Genomic DNA, 26450 nt, shown 5'->3' on the forward strand with positions numbered 1-26450 from the left:
GGGACTCAGAAACTATCCCTGCAGTGCCGATATTTGCAGAAAACGTAATGAGGCCCTGGCAGCAACCAGCAGCAGCTCTGGGTCCCTCAGCTCTGGACAAGAAGCTTTACTCCTTCGATCCAGAAATAGAGGATTTGCTCCAATACCCGGCTGTGGATACCACGGTTACCTCACTAATTTCCAATGCCCTGGTTCCATCGGAGATGGCGGATGGTTTGCGGCCCGATGATAGGAAGGCCGAGAACCTGATCCGGAGAATGCACCAGCTATGCGCCTGGTCCTTGAGAGCTGCTATGGCAGCCTCCTTCTTCAACCGGGCCTCAATCCTTTGGCTTCGAGACATCCTCCCCAGGCTGGGCCCGGAGGACGCTCGCCTTCGCCAAGACATTAATAAATTGATCGCCTCCACGGAGTTCTCCGCCGATGCCACCTTGGCTGCTTCTAGGTTTTCATCCAGGGCGATGGCTACCAACCTTTCCACTCGACGCCTAATATGGCTCCGCTCTTGGCAAGTGGATGCCAAATTGAAATGGCGTCTTGCAACCGCGCCCTACCAAGGGACCACACTCTTTGGAGAATCACTAGACAAAGTCTTGATCGAGGATAAAGACAAGAAAAAGGTGCTGCCAAGGTCGGCGAGGAGGCAAGACAGGCGGGCGGCCCCATACTACAGAAGGCAGCCCTTTCGAGCGGACATGGCCGCGCCCGCGGCCTCAAACACCAGGCCATATGGACAGAGCTCCTACACGCAGCCATCCTTCAGGTCCGACAGAACAGGCTACGGAGACAGGAACCGACAGTTCCAACAGCCCCGCAGATCCTTTCGGGGCGGGAACAGAGGAGGGTACCGAAACAAAAATGACTTACCCATCCAGGTACCCATCGGTGGACGCCTGCAGTCCTTCTCAGGCTCTTGGGCAGCTATTTCCACCGACATTTGGGCGCTAGATACCGTGAAGAACGGATTGCGCATCAACTTCCTACAGACTCCTCCGGACAGATTCCTACAATGCCCGTCGCTATCTCAACCAAGACGTTACAAGACGTTCCCTGATTGCCAGGGAGGTACAACACCTGTTGGACATTGGGGCAATAGAACCGGTGCCAGTATATCAACAAGGACAGGGGTTCTACTCTATCGTGTTCTTAGTCCCCAAGACATCCGGCGGCTACCGCCTGATTCTCAACCTCAAGCAGCTGAACGTCTACGTTCGCTACCAACGTTTCAAGATGCACTCCTTGCAGTCAATCCTGGCATCCATCCGACACCACGACTGGATGACCTCCATCGACCTCAAAGAGGCGTACCTGCACATACCAGTTCATCCACATCATCGACGTTTCCTCCGCTTTTGTATACAGGACCATCATTTCCAGTACAGGGCAATGCCCTTCGGACTTTCATCGGCCCCCAGAGCTTTCACCAAGCTTCTGGATGTACTGACAGCCGACCTGAGAACCAGATCCATTCGTCTCATGGCCTACCTGGATGACGTAATCATCTTGTCCAGCAGCCCTCAACAGGCCAGACTAGATCTACAATACGTTCTCTAGAGACCTGTGGTTTCACGATCAACTATGTGAAAAGCCACCTGAGTCCAACCAAACAGCTCTTACATTTGGGAACTCTGATAGACTCTGCAGCCGGAATCGTTTACCTGTCATCAGAGAGGCAGCAGAGGGTGAGGACGCTGATAGCTTCTATTCAGCACCGCACCAGGGTCCCCTTGGCCCTTCTATCCCAGCTGCTGGGAGTCTTCATCTCCTGCATCAGCATCGTCCCATGGGCGCGGCTGCACGCACGCCCGCTTCAATGGCTCCTCCTCCACTTCCAAAGAGCACGCATGAGCCACTCCAAACACCAGGTACGTCTCACGTTATCTGTCCGTCACTCTCTGCCCTGGTGGACGTCCCAAGCACTGACCAGAGGCTCTCCCTTCCTACACCATCGGGAGGTGACGATCACTACAGATGCGAGCCTCTCCGGCTGGGGAGCACACTGCGGCTCCAGAGTGGCCCAGGGTCTCTGGACAGCAGACGACCTGAGGGACCCCAATATCAACTTGCTAGAACTAAGGGCAGTCTGCAAGGCACTCCACTCCTTCAAAGACTGGGTAGAGGGACAGCATGTCCTCGTCATGACGGACAACGTAGCAACAAGGGCCCATATAAATCATCAGGGAGGTACAAGGTCAGGCCGTTTGATGGAGGAAGCTCACTCCCTGATGTCTTGGGCGGAAACACACCTGGTCTCGATCCAAGCAGAACACATCTCAGGATCAGACAACACCCAGGCGGATTGGTTGAGCCGCACAACCATCGACCCGGGGGAATGGTCATTGAACCCGGAGGTTTTCCAGGACATTATACACCGTTATGGGGAACCGGTAGTGGACCTGTTCGCGACCCACCTCAACAACCAAGTGGCCCGATTCTACTCCCGGTTCCCGTGCCCGGGAGCTGACCGTATCAATGCGCTCCTCTTCCCATGGCCAAGGGGGCTACTCTACGCCTTCCCTCCAACTTGCCTTCTACCCAGGGTAGTCTCCAAGATACTCTTGGAGCAGGCGGAGGTGATTCTTTATAGGTCATAACCAACACTTTGAATTGTGACCAGAAACTGATCGGCAACCAAAGCAGACTGCAAAGTGTTGGTGTAACATGGGCATACCTAGGGAAGCCCATGATTGCTCTCACAGCTGCATTCTGCACGATCTGAAGTTTCCGAACATTTTTCAAAGGTAGCCCCATGTAGAGGGCGTTACAGTAGTCGAACCTCGAGGTGATGAGGGCATGAGTGACTGTGAGCAGTGACTCCCGGTCCAAGTAGGGCCGCAACTGGTGCACCAGGCAAACCTGGGCAAAAGCCCCCCTCGCCACAGCTCAAAAGTGGTTCTGTAATGTAAGCTGTGGATCGAGGAGGACGCCCAAGTTGCAGACCCTCTCTGAGGGGGTCAATAATCCCCCCCCAGGATAATGGACGGACAGATGGAATTGTCCTTGGGAGGCAATACCCACAGCCACTCTGTCTTATCAGGGTTGAGTTTGAGTCTGTTGATACCCATCCAGACCCTAACAGACTCCAGGCACCGGCACATCACTTCCACTGCTTCATTGACTGGACCTGGGATAGAGATGTACAGCTGGGTATCATCAGCATACTGATTATACCTCACCCCATTCACTTGGTTGATCTGGCCCAGCGGTTTCATGTAGACATTAAATAGCAGGGGGGAGAGGACCGACCTCTGAGGCAACCCACAAGGGAGAAACCTAGAGGTCGACCTATAACCCGCCACTAACACCGACTGCGACCGACCGGAGAGGTAGGAGGAGAACCACTGAAGGACAGTGCCTCCCACTGCCAACCCCTCCAGCCGGTGCAGAAGAATACCATGGTAGATGGCATCGAAAGCTGCTGAGAGGTCGAGAAGCACCAGGACAGAGGATAAACCCCTGTCCCAGGCCCGCCAGAGATCATCCATCAATGCGACCAAAGCAGTTCCCATGCTGTAGCCAGGTCTGAATCCTGACTGCTGAGGGCCTAGGTAATCGGCTTCTTCCAAGGACCGCTGGAGCTGGAGTGCCACCACCTTCTCAATAACCTTCCCCATAAAGGGAAGGTTGGAGACTGGACGATAGTTGTTAAGAATGGATGGGTCCAAGAAAGGCTTCTTGAGGAGAGGGCACATAAGTGCCTCCTTGTAGGGAGCCGGAAAGGACCTCCTCTCCAAAGAAGCATTGACGATCTCCTGGACCCACCTCCGTGTCACCTCCCTGCTGGCCGAAACCAGCCAGGAGGGACATGGATCCAGTAAACAGGTGGCGGAACTCACAGCTCCAATGGCCTTGTCCACTTCATCAGGTGTCACCAGATAAACTCTTCCCTGACAGATGGACAAGTACGGGCCCCAGTCACCTTGACTGAATCATTGTCAGTCGACTCTGTTATCCAATCAAAGTCAAGGTCCGCTCGGATCCGAGCGACTTTCTCAGCAAAAAATGTGTTAAAATCCTCGGCACTACTCTGCAAGGGCTCCCCAACTCTTCCCTGGTTAAGAAGGGAGTGGGTCACCCTAAACAGAGTGGCCAGGCGAGATTCCGCTGATGCAATCAAGGTGGCATGATACGCGCATCTCACTGCCTTGAGCGCCACTTTGTAAGTCTTAATCTGAGCTCTTACATGTGTTCTATATTCAATACGGTTCTATGAACCAGTAACGGCAGTGGCAGGAGGCTTTGCCCATCCTAGAGACTTTTGTGCATGCACAAACTAGTAGTGTTGGGATTTAGAACCCATCACTGATGTGTGGGATAGGACTGCTTCAAATCATGGGCCTCTCTGCCTTAAACAACTAGGAAAGTGCCTTCCAATTACAGTACTTGTGCTGTCTTTTGCAGTTAGTCAGAGGATGATAGCTAATCTTGAGAGGCAAGTGCCTTGTCAGAATGTGCCCTTCAATTAAAGAGCTCATCTCACATGAGAGCAGGTGCTAGTAACTCACCTTTTACATGAGCTGAAGTTATTAAGTCCTGTGAGGGCAAATGAAACATGTCCAAAGGAAATAGAGGGTTGCTATGGTTTTAGCTCATTCAGGAATTAAGCTTTACTGTGTACAGATCCCAGCAGGTCTGTTCAAAAGATGGTAAATAATTACAAGGAACTTCGGGTCTCCAGAGGGCACTTCAGGTTTGAAAGGATGTTCTCTAGGTCAGAGGTGACAAGTAGAGACTGCTGAGAGGTTCTTGTACCATTTATCAAGCTGAAGTTATTTTTATTGCTTTCACTGTGCTCTGTCTCTAAATGGTATAATTTGAGCAAAATCATGTCTGGAAAAGTGACTTTTGTTGCAAGCCCTTGTGGCATCTTTCTGTTTCCAGTGTAAGGCCAAGGCTCTGCTTATTTTCTTCAGCTATGAAAGGAACATTAACAAATTATCTGAACTGAGCAGAAAACAAATGAGGGAATGTCAGAAAGTGAATAATTGAGGTTTCATCCTGGATTTCCATTCTCCCCAGTGTGAAGTTAGCAACTCAAAACTAATATGTACAGATGTTTCCCCCACTTTTTTAAAATAAAGCCAAAGAGAAAGAGAAGTGGCAGTAAGTATAAAGGCATGATTATAAAAAATAGATTTGGTATCATTTTATGCTGATTCCTGCAAAGATTTTGCTGCTTAGGAATTACCTCAATAATATACGATTGTAATTTTCTTAACAGATTTTTTAAAAGGCTTTCTTTTTTCTACTGGTTTTATTCTCTTTGCTCACTTTTTTGGAAGCTTTCATTGTAGATTGGAAGGTTCTAACAATTGATTTATGCCTGTACTACCTGTGGCTCAGTCTGGTTAAGTGGAAAAGAAAGTCATGAGAAAGTGTACGTTTAAATTTTTGAACCCCCTACTCAATTTATTCAGAATAACAGAGTTTGAAGGTGTTCTAGTCCAACCCCATGCTCAATTATATCATACAGTTTGAAGGGATTAACATTAGAGACCAGGGTGATATTTGTACATCTCTCTCCTTCCCTGGCGCCCCCCTGGTTTAAGAGACTGGCCCAACTCTTCCAAAATATGATAAGAGTGGCCTACCTTGCAGGGTTCTTGGTTCAACCCAAGCTGACATTTGTACATCTCTCTCTCTCTCTCTCTCTAATTCTCTCTCTCTCTCTGCCTCCTTGTCCCCCCATGGTTTAACAGACTGGCCTGACCCATCTGCCAAAATACAATAAGACTGGCTTACCTCACAGGGTCCTTGGTTATAGCGAAGCATGGATTGCAAACCCCACTGTTTGTTTTTGTTTGTTTGTTTGTTTGTTCGTTCGTTCATTCATTCATTCATTTATTTGTTGTATTTCTATGTAGCACCCAATTTCTGAAGGACTCTGGGCGGTTTACAACAGGATATAAAATACGTTTAAAAACAGCATAAAAGATTAAGAAAAAACAGTTAAAAATATCGCAACAATTGAAAATCACATATCATCCTCATAAAATTGCAAGATCAATGGCCCCAAGTCTGCTGGAAAAGCCAGGTTTTCAATGCTTTCCAAAAGTTCAAGAGAGTGAGGGCAGACTGGATTTCAGGGGGTAGTTGGTTCCAGAGAGCTGGGGCAGCCACAGAGAAGGCCCTTCCCAATGGGCCCACCAGCTGTTTAGCTGACAGGATCTGGAGGAGATCAGCTTTGTGGTTGCTGGGAACTAGGCAGGTGGTCCCAAAGATAACCTGGCCCTGAGCCATGTAGAGCTTTAAAGGTAATAACCAACACCTTAAATTGAGCCTGGAGACCAATAGGGAGCCAGTGCAACTCATGGAGGATTGGTGTAATGTGACTGTACCTAGATGCACCCACAACCACTCATGTGGCTGCATTCTGGACCAATTGTAGTCTCTGAATGCTCTTCAGGGGTAACCCCATGTAGAGTGCATTATAATAATCCAACATTGAAGTGATAAGGGCATGAGAGTGGAGAGTCTCCTGATCCAAGTAGGGTTGCAATTGGTGCACCAGACGAACTTGTGCAAGGTCCCCTTAGCCACAGCTAAGCAGTGGCTCTAGGAGGACACCCAAATTGTGAACCCATTCTGAGGGGGACAATTCCCCCCCCCACAAGCCAAGGATGGAGAGTCGATACAGTCTTTAGGAGGCAGTACCCATAGCCACACAGGCTTGTCTGAGTTAAGTCTGAGCCTGTTGACACCCATCCAGACCCTCAGAGCTTCCAGGAACCAGCACATCACATCCACTACTTCACTGAACTGATGTGGAGATATACAACTGGGTATCATCAGCATATTGCTGATACCTCACTCCAAAACATCAGATGACCTCACCCAGTGGTTTCATGTAGATATTAAATAGGAGGGAAGAGAGGACCAAACCCTGAGGCACCCCACAAACAAGGGGTCTAGGGTTGACCTCTGTCCTTCTGACAACACCAACTGTGAACAACTAGAGAGATAGGAGGAAAACTACTGCAGCACAGTGCCTCCCAACCCTAGTTCCCTTAGTTGTCCTAGAAAGATACCATAGTCAATGGTATCAAAAGCTGCTGAGAGGTCAAGTAGCATCTTGAGGAAGGGTCTCATCACCATACTTTAAAGATTGTGGGAAGGACCCCTAAGGATGCCTGAAGCCTGAAATCAGCCTCGTGTCACCTTCCTGCTGCTCAAAACCAGCCAGAAGGGGCACGGGTCCAACAAACAAGTGTTGGGCTTGTTTGTTGGACTCGTCGCTCCCACAGCCTTGTCTAGTTCCTCAGGAGTCACAGGCTCAAATTCATCCCAGATAATAGGGTCAAGACCTGCCCCTGTCATCTTGGTTGGAATTGCCCAATTGGAGTCCAGGTCCACCCGAATCTGAGTGATTTTATCCAATAGAAACTGAGCAAGTTCCTCAGCTCTACCCCGCAGGGGCTAATCCATTCCACCTACACTAAGAAGGGAATATGTCACCCTAAATAGGGCGGCTGGGCACGAATCAATGTGAGCATTTTGCCACCCGTATCACCACTAAATAAGTCCTAATAAGGGCTCTTAAAGGTGTTTGGTCAAACTCGGAGTTACTGGTCCTCCAGTGTCCCTCTAGATCTCTCTTCTGGTGCTTCATCTCTGCCCTATTGCAGGAAGCCACCAGGAACTCGGCCAGATTGTGGACAAGGGAGTCCGGTATCACCCTAAGCTCCTTCAGTAACCCTTCAGAAGGTCCATTAGGCATCAGGGTGGAACCACTTAATCGGCTCCGCCTCCCTGCAGTTGTGGAATAGGGTCTCAAAATCTTAAATGATCTGACCATGACAAGGGAAAAGAATCTATACTTCTTAATTCCAGATCATCTCTCCACTGCCCTTAGAAGAACACCAGTTAAAGTGTGTGTGTGTCCCCATGGGTCAAACCATGGTTGCTATGGAAGCCATGAACTCCTGAGCTGCATCTGAGGGATTGCCAAATGATGACAAATTGGACTCCTCCAGCACAATAAGCCTGGGGAAGTTCACCACCAACCTGGCTACTGCCTCTAGCAGTGCAGGCAGAGCTGTTGTAATGCAGCTGGGAGGCAGGTAGTTAACAACAAGCCCAACTGAACAAGCCCAACTGAGCCTCAAGGAGAGAGACTCACACCCATCTGTCTCCAGGGCAGGGATCCTATGAGGACAAAGACTTTTCCAGACAATGATTGCCACTCCACCACCCTTCCCTGGAGTCATGGTTGATGTAAAACCTGAAACCCGTCTAGCAGATCTCTGATAGGGTCCTGACATCCCAAGCCACCAGGTATATGAAAGGGACAGAACAGGTAACCACTTTGAAACAGTGAGTTCTAGTTCCCCGAGAGTGGCCTACCCCTTGATCGCCATATCTGCCTCTCCCAGTTACTCTGGCTCTCAAACACCCTAGAGATCTCCTTCCCTTCTTCTACAGCCCTCCTCCTTCCTGGGAGTTTGGACTCCCCATTCATACCAAGCAGAGAGTTATAACTGGGTCCCCATCTGCTTTTGTTTGCACACTCATCAGAGGGGGCTCCATTCTTTGCCTCCAGCTCACTCGTTCTCCTCGAAACTCAGTCACTCCCAATCCATCCCGACACTCTTTCCTCACACACATACCCCTCCCACCCAAGATAGAACCAATCTGTAAATTAAAACAAGATGATAATAAAAAAAAATAAAAAATAAAAAAAATAATAAAAAAAATAAAAATAAAATAAAATAAAACAACAACAAAACAACAACAACAACAACAATAATAATACTAATACTAATAATAATAAAAATTTATTAGATTTGTATGCTGCCCCCCTCTGAAGACTGAATTATCAGAAAGAAGACACCACCCTGATATGGACTATAGTTAGGACCCATAATTGTGGCTTCCCAGTGAAACATGTCCTTTCCAACAGGGCCTGCAGAATACTGAACTGGTTTCCTCCAATGGAGTGAGAACAGGCAGGCTCAGGCAGGGGAAATTAACAGATTCCTCAACAGGCAAACAGTTCTTTTTGTGTTTTTTCTTCTTTAATTCTTCCACAAGCCTCCTTGTAGATTTCCTGGAGTTGGCCAAAATCCCTAAACTGCCCCTAGGCTACTCCGAAATTATGGAGTTACCATTCTCTTATGAGTTTTTCCCCCTCCCTATTCTGAGTCTGAATAGGATTGGGACTAGGTGGTCCTTCACATTTCCTTGAAGAGCCAGTTCTACTCGCTGAAACTGTGTTGATTTGGTGTGTATGTGTGTTTGTTAAACATGGTGAATAGATATTTCTCCCTCCCTCCCAAAGAGCATCTTCAAAACTGTTGTAGAAAAAATATATGAAAAATTACTGTGTGGTGTCTAGGATCCTGTGGCTACATTTACATTTTTCACTGGTAACATCTGTGCAATTTGTATGAAAAAATAAATAAACTATGCCAGGGAACTATTCTTATTCAAACCAATCATTTTCACTGGCATCAGATGACTCTATTTCAAACATGAGAATAAAAGGAAATGAGGGATAGAAGCAAGATTTTTTTGGCATCTGAAAGGTGTGGAATGACAGTTTTAGCTTTCTTTTCTTGTTCTAAAATCCTAAATTTCTATTGCTTGGGTTCTTCCAAAATTTTGAATATTTAGTGTGTGTTGTGTATGATAGGAGAGGGGATGGGAAATGAAATAAATTGGCTACATCTGATCTGATATCAGAACTACAAATTTACTTGCAGATATTTGATTGCTTAACTGAGCAATATCAGTCTACCATATTCTCCTTTATTGGAAGCTGATAGAATATCCATGAAGCAATATTATTACAATTGTTCGTGATAAACAATTAGAGTTTTCATAAAAGTGAATATTTGTGGATCAGGTTGAACTCTGATGTTCTTGGTGCTTTCTGAACTTGATAGTTTTCTTACATATATTTAACAAGAAGGTTTCTATTTTGAATATTCTGCATCTATATGTGTGTGTGTGTGTTATGTATGTATATAGCACTTAAACTTATATGCTGCTTCATAGTTCTTTACAGCCCTCTCTAAGCCATATATAGCATGTGTGTATGTGTATGTGTATGTGTATGTGCATTTGTATATGTATGTATATGTATATGATTATGTGTGCATCCACACATCCACGCAGAACAGCAAAAACCACTTATGCCACAATTACAAAATCTTCAGAACCGTAAAACTTCAAACTTTAAATTTGCCACGTATGTTCCTCTTGACTTCTAGGTGCTCACTAAGAAAGGGTTTTTTTCTAAATGATCATCAAAGGGGTTCATGTGCACATGTGCAGGAGGTGGCACTGGGTCATCAGCTAGTATATGAATAGTTAATAAATAATGTAAATATTTAAGTGGTTATGCAAATATATGATATATTTAATGTAATAAGGCTGTATTTACAGAGTATTGGCAATATATTGCCTCTGGCATGTGAATGAACTTTGTGGTGCAATCTAACATATGCCAAGATAGACACATTCATCACTATGACTTGAACCAGCTGAAAACACAGTCTCACACTCTTGTTTGATGATGGATTTCTTCATAGCAAACAAAGCCTTGAGAGCATAAGCATTTAGATATAATTTCTGAAGATATAGAAAAGATTCATTAGGAAGAGATGAGTGATTAATTTTCTCTCCATTGTGCAAAAAACATGTACAAGAACCTGGGAAACCCTAATTTAATAAAATAAATGTTTTACAGACATTTCTTTGGTTAAGAAAAGAATTTATTATTACCAATGCTACTATAGTATTAGAAGGTGAGATAATCTTAAACTGAAATGTTTACTAACCATCTTAACTCAAATAAATAAATAAAAATGTTCACATTTTACAACGTTTTTAATTAATCCAGAGCAAACACAATGCTTAAAAATTACAAACTGAAATTATGGAACTATATCTTAATTGTTTTAGGATACAGTTCTTAACTACACTTAAGTAAACCATAATTCAAAATTATATCTGCTTAGGCCATTTATTCTTCATTGAATCAGAAATCTCATAATAAATTCCAATATATTTAATATTATGATTTCACTGGATTTCCAATAAAGTTCCACATTTCTTAATTAAACCCAGATCATAATGTACTTGACTAAGAAGAAATAGAATCCTACACAATTAATTTGCCACTAATACAAACTAGCCGGTAATGAAGTTGAGAAGGAAATCTGCTTATTGTTGGAGATACAGTATATTTAAGCAGTTGCATCCTGGTTTTGATTAATTAGATAGGAAAAGTAGCAAATATAGTTCCGATAAGTGAGCAATAGACTATATTGGGAATACCAATTATTGCTTCCTTTCCTAATAAATGTATCTTTCTATGACTGGATTTACCTAATTATTTTCAAGTATTCCTTCTCTAATTCCTTGGTACTTCCTTGAAAATTTCTAATTATAAAATTAGTACATCATGTGGTTCTGTGATTGGTCTTTGGGTAAGTAATTAGAAATGGTTGTGTGAAGCAATGCAAAAAAGACGACTGATGGGTTTATTGCTATTTAGTAGTAAATTATAGAATTAGGGAATTTTTCATATTGTATTTTCAGTGTAATAGTTTGCAAATTTCATATACAGTATACTTCCTCTTGGTTAGCTGTTGATAAAATTAGATATGTAAATAGTTCCTGTTTTAATACACAATAACTAGCTAAATATTTTTGTCTCTTGATGTGCTTGTACTCAGTAATAGTGGTATTTATGTTGGACACCATGTTTTCTTCCTGCATAAACATAGTTACAGTAAACCCTCAGTTTTCACGGGGGATGCGTTCCAAGACAACCCGTGAAAAACGAATTTCCGTGAAGTAGGGGAAAGATATTTTTTTATGTATTTAACGGGTATTTGGACTTTAAAACCCCCCTCCCCCTTTACATTAAACAGTCATTCTATAATATTTCTCAGCTGGAACTACATGTGATATCCTACCAGTTTCTTTAATAGAGTACAGTAGTACTGTAGAAGAATTTTATGAATTTTTAATGGATTTAAATTTTTCAATGGATTTAATGGATTTAAGCCCCCTTTGAAAACCCGTGAAGTAGCGAATCCGCAAAAGATGAACCGCAAAGTAGCGAGGGATTACTGTAGGAAGTACTGAGTCTTCGGAGAGGGGCGGCATACAAATCTAATAAATTGAATTGAATTGAATATAGTTTGTTTTTTGAAGTCTCTCATTTCTCCAATATGTGAATTGTTATATAAAGCTATGGTAAGAGAATACATTTTTTTCAGAAACTGAAGTGGCATTTCTGACATGTGATCTTTTCATGAGACACATTGATCTAATAATCCTAATTTGACTAATCCAAAAATAAAAGTTTTGTTTCTATATTTTAAACTCTCATGAATGAAGTACTTTGCTAATGCATAAATTGAATTTTATGTTAAACAATAGAGAATGATGTTATCACATAGGGGAGGCTTTATAAAGTTTTACTGTTTGCTGATTTTGCTAAATGTGAAATTTTAATGGGAAATTATGTTTTCTGAATGTTGAGATTATGCGATTTGAATTGAGAAATGGAATGCAAATCTAAAGTGTAAATAACAACAAAAAAGTGTTAATAGAACAACCAACAATGTTCTTTGACTTTAGTTAAGAGAATGGCAAACAATAGAAATAATTACACCTACTGGGTTAATTATTTGACAATTGATTAATTAATATAATATTACAAATTTTCTTTTAGAATCATTAATATCAGAAAACTCTTAAATATGTCTAATATAAAGACATAATATAAAGACATTGGAATACTGGCTTTTGTGGTAACTGTTTCACATAGAGTATGGAGTACTTACTATGTCTTACCCCATGGGTGTTTTTATTGTGAATTTTTCATACAAGTTTTGCTTTGAATTCTATTCTTATTATGCAGAAGGTTTATATGATATGCTGTGATACATTATTGTACATTGGTGTCGTGTTGTTTCTGACTCATTTATCAAAATTCTTGTGCACTATTTTATTAAGCTCCCTCTTTCCTTTTTTGTATGAAATATACAAGTGGATGCTGCTTTTTAAGTGGCAAAGAACCAGAATAGGGTCTACTGGTTCCCGTACCTGGTTCTCTAAAGCTTAATTTCTTTCCAGAAGGCCTTGCTACATTAATCCTCCAAGATAAATTCTCCCCTTCATCGATCAAGGCCATCAAGTCCAACCTTGCCAAAGTAGGCTTCTCTCTAACCTCAACACTAAAGTTGGACTATGACCAAGCAAAACAAACCTTGCGACAAAGGGTAGAGGACATTAAGAGGCAAGAGGACTTAAGGAAAGCTCCATTGTTTCTGGCTCCAGACTCGATTACATATGTTGTTACTCCTACTAGTTATCTTAGCTAATTGGAGACAGCAAACCACCAGAAAGCATTTTCGCTCGCATGGTGCCATGCATTTACATTGGCTGTCCTGTACAGCAAGTATAAAAAGATACCATTGATTGAAATACGCTGCTCCTGTGGCTCAGGAGAGTGGAGGCCATTGGACACATGCTTCTTCCATGCTCTTTCTATAGAGATATTTTTTAAAAAAACTATCCTCCCATTCTGACCATTCTGACATTGCTTGTCTCCAGTGGCTGCTTAAAGACAACATTGTGATTACAGTGCAGGTGGATAGATTCTGTACAGCAGCACTGGGATTCGTCAGAAACATGTGATTAATCCACCATAGCTATTTTACTCAACTAAAGTAGCATTACAATTTTACATTACTAATCTTTCGCATTTTAGTATTTTCATGACTATAGGCCTCACAATTTAAGGATTGATATTTTAGTATAGTTGGGCCATGTCTAAATGTCAGATTGGATCCTAAATTGTGATTTCAATATACTGTATATATATTATCTGTCATTTATTATTTTATTTTAGAATTTTTAACTGGATATTCCCTGAGTATTTTTATTTGTTCTGGTCTCTTGACTGTAATAAATTTTATTTTATTTCATTTGATACCTGGGTCTGTTTAAACAAGGATACAGGCCATATTGAGATAAGGATGGACTTTGCGTTTATAAGCCAGGTCCAGAAGTGAAGTCCAGAAATTTCCTTCTAACAACAGGCCAGCCCAATGTTGAAGTACTTACATCAATCAAAGAATGGTGACTTATCCTTTTGTATCTACTTTTGTTTCTTCCTTTGATCACAATCAGATCTTATGTAGACTTTTTGCTATTTCTTTTATCTGTTAGCTAAACTTTGATGCCTTGATTTTGCAGTATAGGATGGCAGTACAGGATGGGCAGAGTAATGCAGCAGGATATTACTATGAATACTGCAGGGTTGGGTTGTAACTTAGCCTTCTGCCAGTTTGCTTCCTCTTGTGCCACAGGTGTGTCCCTTGGGGGCACGAGCACACTTCACGCCCATGAGCATGTGCATGCACAGTGCTGAAAAGTCCCCCAAAATCCCCCCCAAAAGCTGCAAACAAGATAGTGATGCATGTGCAGTGCTTGAAACTCGGCTTCTGTGCATGCACAGAATAAAAAAATAAGATTAAAAAATCCCCCCAAATTAAAAAATTCAAAAATACACACACACACACACACACACACACACACACACACACAAAAAGATGGCAGCTCCCATGGACCAACACCGACTGAACTGGTTCTGTGATGTCATCATGACATTACCAGTGGGTTGCTACCAGTTCAGCCGGACCAAACTGGGAGGAAACCACCTTTGGAGTACTGTACCTGTGATACGTGGAGATCCTTAAGTAAAAGGTTTCATCTTCAATTAGTAGTAGTATATTTGGGTGGAAGTGAATTCCCCCAAGCAGACATCCCTTGGGAGAAAAAACCCTATGCCCCCCCTCCAACATTTTCTCCCCGTGTTAGATGACTGCAGGACTGCAGGAGAGGGGAGTGTCTAGTGAAAAAGTGCTGTGATTGACAGTCTGGGAACAGAGAGCAAATAGCTTTGGTGTGGCTTAGAAACTGAAGCAGACAAGGTAAGCAGCAGGAGAATTTCAGCTATGTCGTGGGAAATGGCCTTAGCAAGCTCTCTGATTAGCAGTGGAGTGCAAATCTCTTGGGTCATTGCTAGGGTTCAGGAGAGCAAAGAACTGCTGGTATGTCAAATTGCTGCCATATTTCATTCACAGGGGGAAAAAGAGGCAGGTTGACTATTTGATTAGAGTTTATTGATGTTAGGGGCTTGCAATCATTTAAGGCACTTTAAAAAAACATTTGCAGAAATTACTTGAGAGCTCTGAGAAAATGACAACATTTCTGTTTGGTAGTAAGAAACAGTAACCTTGTTTTTACTTCTTTTAATGATAGGTTTATTGGGTAATACTTACAATTTTATAGCATAGAGAACATGGTGAGATAAATAGAATGCCAGAAAGACATTTAGTTCAAGTGCCTAAAATCCTGAGATCAGAAGACACAGAAAAATTCAATACATGGTTTCTTTTTCAGGATTATTGATTAATAGTATCATGCAATTGGAAATAAACATAAAAGTTGAACAGTGTAATATCATGGTTTTAAAGGTTGCAAGCCAGTATGGTAAAATAAACAGACCATTAAGAATAATCTGTATCATGTCACCATACTTTGCAGGAGAATACCAAAGCACCCAATTTGCACTGAAAGATGTTGAAAGGAAATGCATAAGCCACGCCCACAGTGTGGTAGTAAAATTTTTGATAGTGTTGACAAGTGGAATATTCAATTATATCTCTATATGGGTCTGTCGGCCTGCCTGCCTGCCTGCCTGCCTGCCTACCTACCTCTCTATCTATCTATCTATCTATCTATCTATCTATCTATCTATCTATCTATCTATCTATCTATCTATCTATCTATGTCACTACTTTTTTGTCATCTGAAGTCTGTCAGTGTATTTATAAAATTTATATTGGCTGAGCTAATATGATGGCTGCCGTTTGTCAGTATTATCTGTAAATGTATTGCCAGCAGGTAGACTAAGGACCCAACCAGTAAAATATGATCTATTATTTAATTCAAATTTAAGTTATCAAATAACTTCATGACCAGTGATGACCTGCTCACAAATGACTGAATGGTTCAATGGTATATGGCCATGATGGTGAACCTATGGCATGTGTGCCAGAGAAGGCATGCAGAGCCCTCTCTGTGGGCACAAATGCCATTGCTAGATGCTCTTCTGTTTTCAGGTGTGCATGGTCTTCATGGGTGCTGGAAAACGGAATGAAAACAGCCTGAAAATGGCAGGAAAATGGACCAAAAATGCCCAAAATACCCACATGTGCTTTGGCACATGCATGTGCATGCATGCACATTTTGGTTTGGACACTGTGCCAAAAAGGTTCACCATTACTGGTATACAGCATTCTACATTTAAGCAGTTGCAGAATACAAAATGGTGGTGTAATTTTTATGGTCCATCTTTGAATTCGAAAATGAACTTCCATGTAAGAAAAAAATGCATTTCATGTACAGTCAGATCATATATATCTGGATACTGCAGTAAAAATACTTTCCCTTCACGAAAATGCTTTATTTTTTTGAGAAAAATGTAATTTATCAAATGATTGGCCCTTAGTTTGAACACCAGACTGTACACATGCTGTGCCAGAATTATCATGCTGTTGTTGTCATGAGACAAAAATCTGTTTTTCATTTAAATACTAAGTCTTTCTTTCGTTTTAGCTATCTTTTCCACAACTGCAGTTATTTTAATTTAGAATAACATGACTTCTCCACATAGTTACTTATTGTTGCTTTATGGTTGTTACTTTATCAATATTAGGTTGAGGTCATTCTATATTTCCAGCTTTGTTGTTTCACAATAGTTTCTAAATATTAAAGACATGCTTATATACATTCTGATGATTTGACTTACTTCAAATTATTTCACAACAGAATAGCTAACTAGTGAAATTTGACACTTGCCATTCATATTTAGTACTGAGAAAGTTCCAGCATAAAGAAGTAGGGCAAACTGTTTGCACAGAGAATTTAAAATCCATGAAAAGAATAAGAGAAATTCTTCTTTGTTGCTTTGTGTTTAACTCTGGTTTTTCTGCTGTTGCACCATGAAGTGTTATTTTAATGTAACATAATTGCAGCGTGGAGAATTAATGCCAACGGGATATGTGGATTTTGCATTTATGTTTTTTTCTACTGATCTGTAGCCTTAGATGGCTACATGTGCATACATGTAACATCACAAGCTGCGTGTAATACAATTCACATATCCTTCAGTTTGTCCACACAAATTTGCATTCATGATGGTCTTAATTCTTCAGGGTCAAATTGAGGGTGACTATAATTGCATCATAAAAATAGTCTGGAATGAACAAAAAGGGCTAAAGGGTTCCTCCAACAGAACTTTTCCATTTCCAGAAAACCTTTTGAGGATGTTAATTAGTAATAAAGTATATCATATAGATAGTCCTCGCTTACCAATGGTAAGCAGTAGTGGAAGTCTTGTCATCTAGAAATGCTATCATAAGGTGCATACGTTTGCATTGAGGCATGATGACAATTCTAGTAGTCCCAGTTCTGTCATTAGGTGAATCCATCATAGTCTAAGTGTCCACAGTAACATGATTGTCCTTTGTGATTTTCTTCCAGATTTCCCATTGACTTTGAGACTTGAAGTGTAGGTTACAAATGGTGATCTCATGACCATGAGAATGCTATAATGTTCCACTTAGTTCTGTTTTATTTGTTTATACAGCCACCTATCTCACGAAAATGTGACTTGGTGTATGACATAATAATTAAATACTCCACAACAATCCAAAGAGAATAAAAATTAAACACAAAATAAAGTACAGTGTTCCCTCGATTTTCGCGGGTTCGAACTTCGCGGAAAATCTATACCACGGTTTTTCAAAAATATTAATTAAAAAATACTTTGCGGGGTTTTTTTCCCTATACCATGGTTTTTCCCACCCAATGATGTCATATGTCATCGCCAAACTTTCGTCTGCCTTTAATAAATATTTTTTTAAATAAACTTTAATAAATAAATATGGTAAGTAATAATCTGAATGGTTGCTAAGGGAATGGAAAATTGCAATTTAGGGGTTTAATGTGTTAATGGAAGGTTTGTGATACTGTTCATAGCCCAAAATAGTGTATTTACTTCCGCATCTCTACTTCGTGGAAATTCAACTTTTGTGGGTGGTCTCGGAACGCATCCCCCGCGAAAAGTGAGGGAACACTGTATATCTGTGTCATTGTGCCTACGTAGTATGAGCAGCATTACTCAGATACCCTGCTCTTGAATTAGTCGTGCCTGCCTATCATATCTAAATGTATGCAATCTAGTTTATAGCAAAATCTACACAAGGGCCCAGTTATTTTTAAGAGAAAGATACAGTAGGAATTCTTCAAGGAAAGGGTGCTTATTCCTGCAGTGGGGATTTAAGAGCAAAATATTAAAACATGATTTAGCTCCATTTCATCTGCAGCTAAAAGTAATATGAATTAAAGGCTAATTTCCCTGAAGGTAATGATATTAATGGACTGTCATTTCCAAACCTTGCTGGCATGCCTGAAGTTAATTTCAAAGAAGCCTGGAAAGATAGTCTATTAATTCCATATGTTGGAATTGCTAAACTGATTCACTGATTCAGACCGCTTATCTGAAGGCAAAAATCTAGCATATTCAAATTAACAAAAGTAGCCAAATTATTAAAAAGCAGTTGTTGCCAATTCTACAAGTTGCGAGAATGGGATTCTTCTAGGAAGTAACTTTTCTGAGGACAATGCTGATTGTACAGGTAGAATTGAGGTGTACAAGTTGTGAGTCTTCATTTAAATATTACAGTAACTTATTAAACTGATTCTACAGAAAAGAAGCTCTCTCACACTGCCCCCCCCCCGAGTACGAATATACAATGGAGTTTCTCTTCCTAAGCCAGCAGTGTTCTACACTCATTCAAAGTACCAGAAAGACCAACATCATCAACCATTCAGAACAAGGCTGTTCCATACTGAAGTCTGAAACAGCTTGTGAGTTCATTTTAGACAGCTATTATTTAGTGTTGATGTAATCCTTCAACTAAATGGTAATTGTACTGTACAAATTATTTTGACATTTAAATGTTGCAGTTAAATTGCATACTTTCCCCTCTCTAATGACAGCAGGAAAGTAGCTTTTTTTCTGATTATTCATCTGTGTTCTTTTCTGACAACTTGTCTTAATTCTACATACTTCTGCGGCTGTTTTTCTGAAAATCCCTTTCGGGGTTCAAAAACAACAACACCTCAAACAATAGACATCTCCTGTTTTCTTCTGACTTTTCATTATTCCTATGAAAGAGCTTTTGATATGGATTTCGTCAGTTTTCATGCACATTGCTTTGTCATTTTCACCATAGCAACACATTTAACGCATCTACTATTGACACACATTATAAAGTATTTCTTGATTATATTTCTGGTTAATTTCATAGTAATGCATATTGCACTTCTCTTTTCTGAACCACTCTCCAAAACAAAGATATTAACCTTGTGTTGAAGAATATGATAAAAATCACCCATAACCAATCCCTCATCACCCAAAACGTGGTATGCACACCCTTACTTAATCAATATCACCGACTGCTGATTTTAAATTCAAACTGATTAATGCAAGAAGCATTGTAAACAAAATATCAAAACTCCTCCTCTTCCAAAAAACTGCTAAATTCGACATTATACAGTATTTGTGTGTGAAACATGGCTGAACACTTCCCTCCTTGACTCAATTATTACAGTAAGAGACTAACACCAATTATTACTAACATGTTTACTGGTACAATCATGAAACCCATAGAGGAAGTGGAATTCCCATTTTCTACAAAAAAAAGTAAACCTTAAAAATATCCAAGTTAGACATGAAATCGATCTTCCAGAAACCATCATATACAAATTGACCTTAAATACCACACTTTGCTTCCTACTATGCTATAGAGCCCCTAATTATGACATCACACATGCAGACAAGCTAACCTCACTACTAACATGGGCAGCCTCCGATCCACACCCTCTAATTTTTCTTGGCGACCTCAACCAACCTCATATTAACTGGATCCTAAATGAATGTTCAACTGAACCCATACACTCAACCTGGTGGGGGTTGCCACTATTCCCACTACCAGCGCACTGTGTGTGCAGCTTGAGTCTCTGATGTGTGTGCACATGTCCCAGTGAGAATTTGCTTCTGTGCAAATCTCATTGGGACATGTGCGCACACACACCAGAAGCTGCACGTGCAGCTCCAGTTTTACTGCTTGTGTGGCATTCTCATCTATACCGGTAGGAACCCGATACTGCATTCAACCCTTTACAATGCTATTACTAATCTAGGGCTCGAACAGCTATTAGCAATCAATGCTAGATTCAATAATTGTCTCGATCTCATCTTCTGCAACAGTTTACCCTCAATTTCTGGACTATAAACAATAGAGGTTTTTTAGCAGTGACTATAGCATGATTGATTTTTGTCTCAATATGTGTTCTTACAGAAATGATCACAATAAAAGTATAACCAATTACAATTTTTAAAAGCCAACTATATGGCTATAGTTGACTATGATGTCATAGATGCTGACCTCTCATCTCTTGATTGGCAAACATTATTCTCTTACTGTAATACTGCTGAAGACTACTACAATATCTTTTTGCTCGAAATTCAGAAAGTCATTAAATTATATGTACCACTAATTATCACCAAAACCAAGAAAAGCAAATTATCCATAAACGTAATCCAATAATCCAATCCCAAAATAATCCAATCCATATTTTTTTTAAAATCATTTGGAGGAAAAACAAGACTAGCTACTACTTGCTAACTTTAAAAGCCACTACAAAAATCTATGCCACCAATTAAAGACTGAATGTATCAATTATCACATCACTCAAGAAGAAAACCTTCTGCACACAAATTCCACACATGCCTTCTTCAACTTTGTAAACAACAAACTCAAAGACTATAGATCCATCCACCCCTCAAAGGACCAAATTGTAAAGAATATAATTATGAAGCTGTTAAAGCCAATCTCTTTAACACATTCTTCAGCTCTGTCTTTGTAAACAGCAATGCCTCATCCCCAATAATTTCTAGTCACACCCCAAACAATTGCAATAATCTAAAACATTACAGGATAATGTTTGAAAAGCATTACACAACCTAAAATCATCTCTATCCATTGAACCTGACGGTCTATGTACACAATTCTTTAAAAAGCTCTCCACAACCATAGCAGACCCTCTAAGCATAATTTTTGAAAAATTCTTACCCAACTTATGATCACTCGTCACAGTCATCCCTATCTTCAAAAAAAAAATCCAAGTAATGTTGAAAATTACAGACCAATCTCTTTATGTTGCGTCACCTGCAAAGTCATGGAATCAATCATAAATCAATCCATCATCCTTCACCTAGAAACTAATAACTTATTCTCTAACAAACAATTTGATTTCAGAAAAAAATTATCCATTAACCTGCAATTCCTACACTGCAAAAACATATAGACTTCACAACTCAATCAAGGTAACTTATATAAAGCCTTTGATTCAGTAGTATGCAACAAACTACATGGTGGGCATGTAGTGCAGTAGTAGGAAGTTAAAAGGAACCCACCCCTGCTTTTATTATTTCATCTCTGTTAGTGAGAATTAAGTCTAATATGTCTGATTCCATATTGGAATCAGACATATTGAATTTATGAATTTAATGCATGTGTGGTCCAGCCAGCTGTATTGCATCTGCTGTGAAGCACCCAATTTAGAACATAGAGAACATAGAATAACAGAGTTGGAAGGGTTAAATGTTTTCAATTAACTTGAGCAGCTACTCTTAATTTTCCTCTCAGCTGTTGTGTTTGCTTTGGGGTTGCTCGTTTTTAAAAAGGGAAATGGCTGTTTCAAGTTTTCTGAAATTAAATTGTTCCTGGCACTGTCCTTTTGGGTGTACTTCTCTCACTCTTTTTGAAAACCTCCAGTGATGTCAAGGTATTCCATTGATTGATTGGTCTCACCCTTAGGAAATTTCTTCTTAGTCCTAAATTGCTTCTCTCTTTGGTTAGTTTCCATCCATTGTTTCGTGATGTGCATTTTTGTGCTTTGGAAAATAGATTGACTCCCTTATTTTTCTAGAAGCCCCTTAAATTTCCTGACAGAACAATTAATCAGTGGAACAACTTTCCTCTAGAAGTTGTAAATGCTCCAACACTGGTAGTTTTTAAGAAGAGATTGGATAACTATTTGTGTGAAGTGGTGTAGGGTTTCCTGCCTAAGCAGACCTCCAATGTCCTTTTTAACTCTGTTATTCTATTCTATTTTAAATATTGGAACAGTGTTATTTTATTGTGAGTTGGACTAAGGAGATATTTCCTAAGGGTGAGACCAATCAAGTTGGCATGCCCACCCAGTCACATGACCAAACCACAGAACCAGTAGGGAATTTTTTTGGGATTTCACCACTGTTTTGGAGGGTGTACATATTAATATAGTTCTGTTGCTATTATTTTTATAATATTTATTTTTTAACGTGGATTTTTATATTTACTGTTTTATATATACCTTGTTTTAGTGGAATATTGTACACTGCCCAGAAGTATACAGTTTCAATATTAGTTGAATAGACTATGTCAAATATTATAATTAGTGAATTAGTTATATTTCAGCAAATTATATTACGTGATATCTGTATTTTTTTAAAATAGAGACCAACTATGAATGAACTTAAAATGTTTTGCTTCTATCTGATGGCTCTGAATAAAAGCACTCCATTCTGTAACAAAAGGTTTAGTGTGAGATCACATGACCATAATACTTTGATGCTGTAGTTTGAAAAGAATTACAATTACACTTCTGGAAGTGACTTCTGTCAGATATTTCACTGAGGGGAAAAGAAGATTAAAACTAAGTCATGGAGAAAGTTGATTCTCATTTCCCAGAAAATGTTACAAATACTGTACAGATCTATTAACATCAGCATGTATGTCATGAATTAAAATAATAAAAATCTTTGGCAAATTGTTATCAAACTGTTTAATTTGATAATTAATCCCATGCAGTATTTATGCTTAATAATGGACTATGCAACATTTCTGCAATTAGCCTTTGCAACATAGAATGTAATGTTGGAGGGATCTTTTGTAGAAACTTTCAAGACTGGAATGTTTGCTTAAAATTTGCTCATCAGATAGCTAGCTGATCATTCCACCCTCCTCACTAGTATGTGTAATTCCATTGAGCGTTCAACATCTAAAATGATGGCACAAATATGTGTTCTTTACAACATTCTGGTCTCTGAGGTTAAAGCTAATGTTAAAGTGCCACGGTAACGTAACATTATTTATTAAGATAATTCAATGGTTTTCAGAATGTTGCTTTCCTAACTATAATGGGTAGCAGTGAGGGAAAAGATGAGTCATGACTTGGAAAAAACTTTCAAAATTAATGTTCTGAGTTCTTTCAACTTTCTTATCAGGCTTTAGAAAATGAGGTAAGGGAAAGCTAGAGAGGAAGTTTCAAATTTCAGAAAGCAAATTTTTAGTCCCAAAGAGAGAGCAACTAAAATGAAAAAAATCTGTAATTGTGCTACTCTGAAAATTAGATCAGGTTTTATAAGCAATAATTATTCTGTAGAAATAGCTTGGCATCAGTGTTCTCTAATCCTGATTAAATAATGAGTTCAGACTGAAAATAAAAGCTAGACACATGTGCAAAACCAATTGCTTAAAGCTAACCACAAATTCCACATGAGCTCACAATAATGATGCGTGCGCACACACACACACATATATATATCATATTAAAAGGAATTAATTAAATGTTAATAACAGTTTTTTTATTTTGGTTTTTTTACGGTTATTTTATAGTTTGCATTTATTAATGAACCTAAATTAAATAAAAGCCAGTGAGTAATTCATTGATAGAAAAAACATACATCAACATTGCACAGTGTGCTTGATCAGGAAATGAGGCATGTAAATCCAGAAGGATGATAATTAGGGTTTGGGGAATCTCCAACATTTTACTGTATGGTCTAAATATACTAAATGATCTGTTACCTACAATCTAATGTCTTCCGTTACAAAAATAGCAATGCTCAGATGCAATATTACTGCAATAAAATAGGTGGCAGGCAGTTTAAATAAGGAAGGTTGTTAATAACATGGCTGAGAATTCTGAAAGATTATCCGGTTCTCTTTCAGTCTGGATTCAGTCATGGAATGAGATCAAAATGGAATTGGTTTTACTTTTGGATGACCTATGGTGGGAGTTGGATTGGGTAGTTCATCCATCTTTGGTCTCCTTGATTTCTTGGTGGCTTTTGATTCCATTGACTATGCTAGTTTTCTGATTTGGCTCTGGTGATTGGGAATACATGTCCCTATGTTGTGCTGGTTATGCTTCATCTAGACCAGGAGTCATGGAACAGCAAACATTAGCTAAACTCTAGCAAAAAATGAATGGCTTTGAATTTTAAGCCCTCTGATTATGAGAACTTCCCATTTCTTGTTCTACGTGGAGTTATACTACCCTAGATAAAACCTATGTCTAATTTGAGTCCTTCTGGGCTCACAGCTTCGGTTTCAAGAACAGATGACATCTTATGGGCAGGAGAGCTTTTGTGTGATGAAATTATTGGTGAGTTGCTTCCGGTTCGGCCAGGTTTTAAGAACCAGTAGCATCGCTGCCAGGAGGCCCCACCAACTCACCCAGAAAACTTCTGTGCATGTGCACATGGAAATTGGTAGTAAAGGGTTTTGGAACCCACTACTGGATGGAATTTATACCTGGGAGAGAGAGGGAGTGAGAGAGAGAGAGAGAGAGAGAGAGAGAGAGGGAGGGAGGGAGGGAGGGAGGCAGAGATAGATTACAGTCCTGAGCTAGGCTGGAAGTGATGTAAGATAGCCACATTCTAGAATCCCTCCAGATATATCTAGCAGGTTGGAAGATTATACCTTTAGTTTGGCAACAGTCTGTCCATTAATAGTAAGCAGATAAAAGTTCAAATTCAATTTAAATCAGTATTGTTTCTGGGTTTGGTCCTGACACTGTGCAATTTTGTTTTGTTCACCAGTTGCACTCTGAACCAGGAACTCTATTAATGTCATACCTCACTGTGGCCAGTAAGGGTCCACTGAGTCGCCCTTCTCCAGGTCCTGTCCGCCAAACAATGTTGGTTGGCGGGGTTTCAGGGAAGAGCCTTTTCTGTGGTAACTCCAACATTTTGGAATCAACTGCCCCCAGAGTTCCGCATTATCTCCACCCTACCGGTTTTCTGGAAAGCCATTAAGACCTAGCTTTTCTGGAAGGCTTGGAATTAGAATTGCCTGCAATGTATGTATGGTTTTTTAGGATATTATTGTTTTTATTGTATTGTTGATTTTGTTGCTATATTTTTATTGTTGTTGTATTTATGATTACTGTTAGCCACTCTGAGTTCTTTTTGGAGTCAGCGGCATATCAATAAAATAAATAAATAAATAAATAAAGAAATAAAGAAAGAAAGAAAGAAAGAAAGAAAGAAAGAAAGAAAGAAAGGTCATGTCCTGGCATGCTCCAGATTGGACTATGGCTATATGCTTTACATGGAACTGCTCTTGAAGGCATCTGGAAGCTGATGCAGACTGAGACCATGCAGATAGTTTTGTGCACTTCTCAGTGAGCAAATATTACCCCTCTGCTTTACAAGCTGCAATGGTTGTCAACATGTTTCCAAGTTCAGTTCAGAGTACTGATGATGATCTGTAAAGGCTTTCTTGTAATGGAACCAGATTATTTGAAAAATGTCTTCTTCCTGGTTACATCTACTGGTCATATTATATTCAGAAGGAAAGGCATGCTCTAGGTCTCATCTGTAACAGAATGTTTTCTGGTGGGGTCCAGGAAGAGCACCTCTTCTGTGGTGGCACCTATCTTTTGGAACATCACCCTGCCCTAGATCAAATTGGCCATGACCTTATTAACCTTAAGGCCTTAAAGACATGACATTGTCACTAGGCTTGGGGATCACGGTGCATGTTTAGTGACTAAATTGATTGTTGTTAAAGGTTTATTTTTTAATTCAGTTGTGACTTGTGCTGTATGTTTGTAATATGCTTTTATATTGCAATTAGCCACCAGAGTCATATATTTGAGATGCGCAACATCTTAACCATTCTGCCACTTTACCCTACATAAATTGAAACAATAAATTGTTGGCTCTTAATTTCTGCAAAGAAAATATGTATTTGACAAGTTTTTCAGGAAAGACAAGAAATTTACATCTGTAGAAGAGCAAATGAGAAAACAATCCATTTTGTGTAGCTGTTTGTAGAAAATTTTAAGGACTGGACTGTATAATCTTGATGAATACACAGTACAACATTGAAAACTTGAATTATTATTTTAGTAGATTAACAACAACAACGAAATACCAGAATCTGCTGGTACAAACTAATTTTGAGATTGGTTATGCATTTTCTTTCATATTCTGCTAAAAAATTGAGAGGCAAGCAAGA

General features: G+C 40.0%; 1 protein-coding gene across 1 annotated transcript in view; it reads left to right on the plus strand.

Moving 5' to 3' along the window:
• SLIT3 (slit guidance ligand 3) overlaps positions 1–26450 on the plus strand; it is a 505354-nt gene that overhangs the window by 36864 nt on the left and 442040 nt on the right. The window lies entirely within an intron of this gene.

Source organism: Erythrolamprus reginae, chromosome 2 (assembly GCF_031021105.1).
Source record: "Erythrolamprus reginae isolate rEryReg1 chromosome 2, rEryReg1.hap1, whole genome shotgun sequence".
Classification (NCBI taxonomy): domain Eukaryota; kingdom Metazoa; phylum Chordata; class Lepidosauria; order Squamata; family Dipsadidae; genus Erythrolamprus; species Erythrolamprus reginae.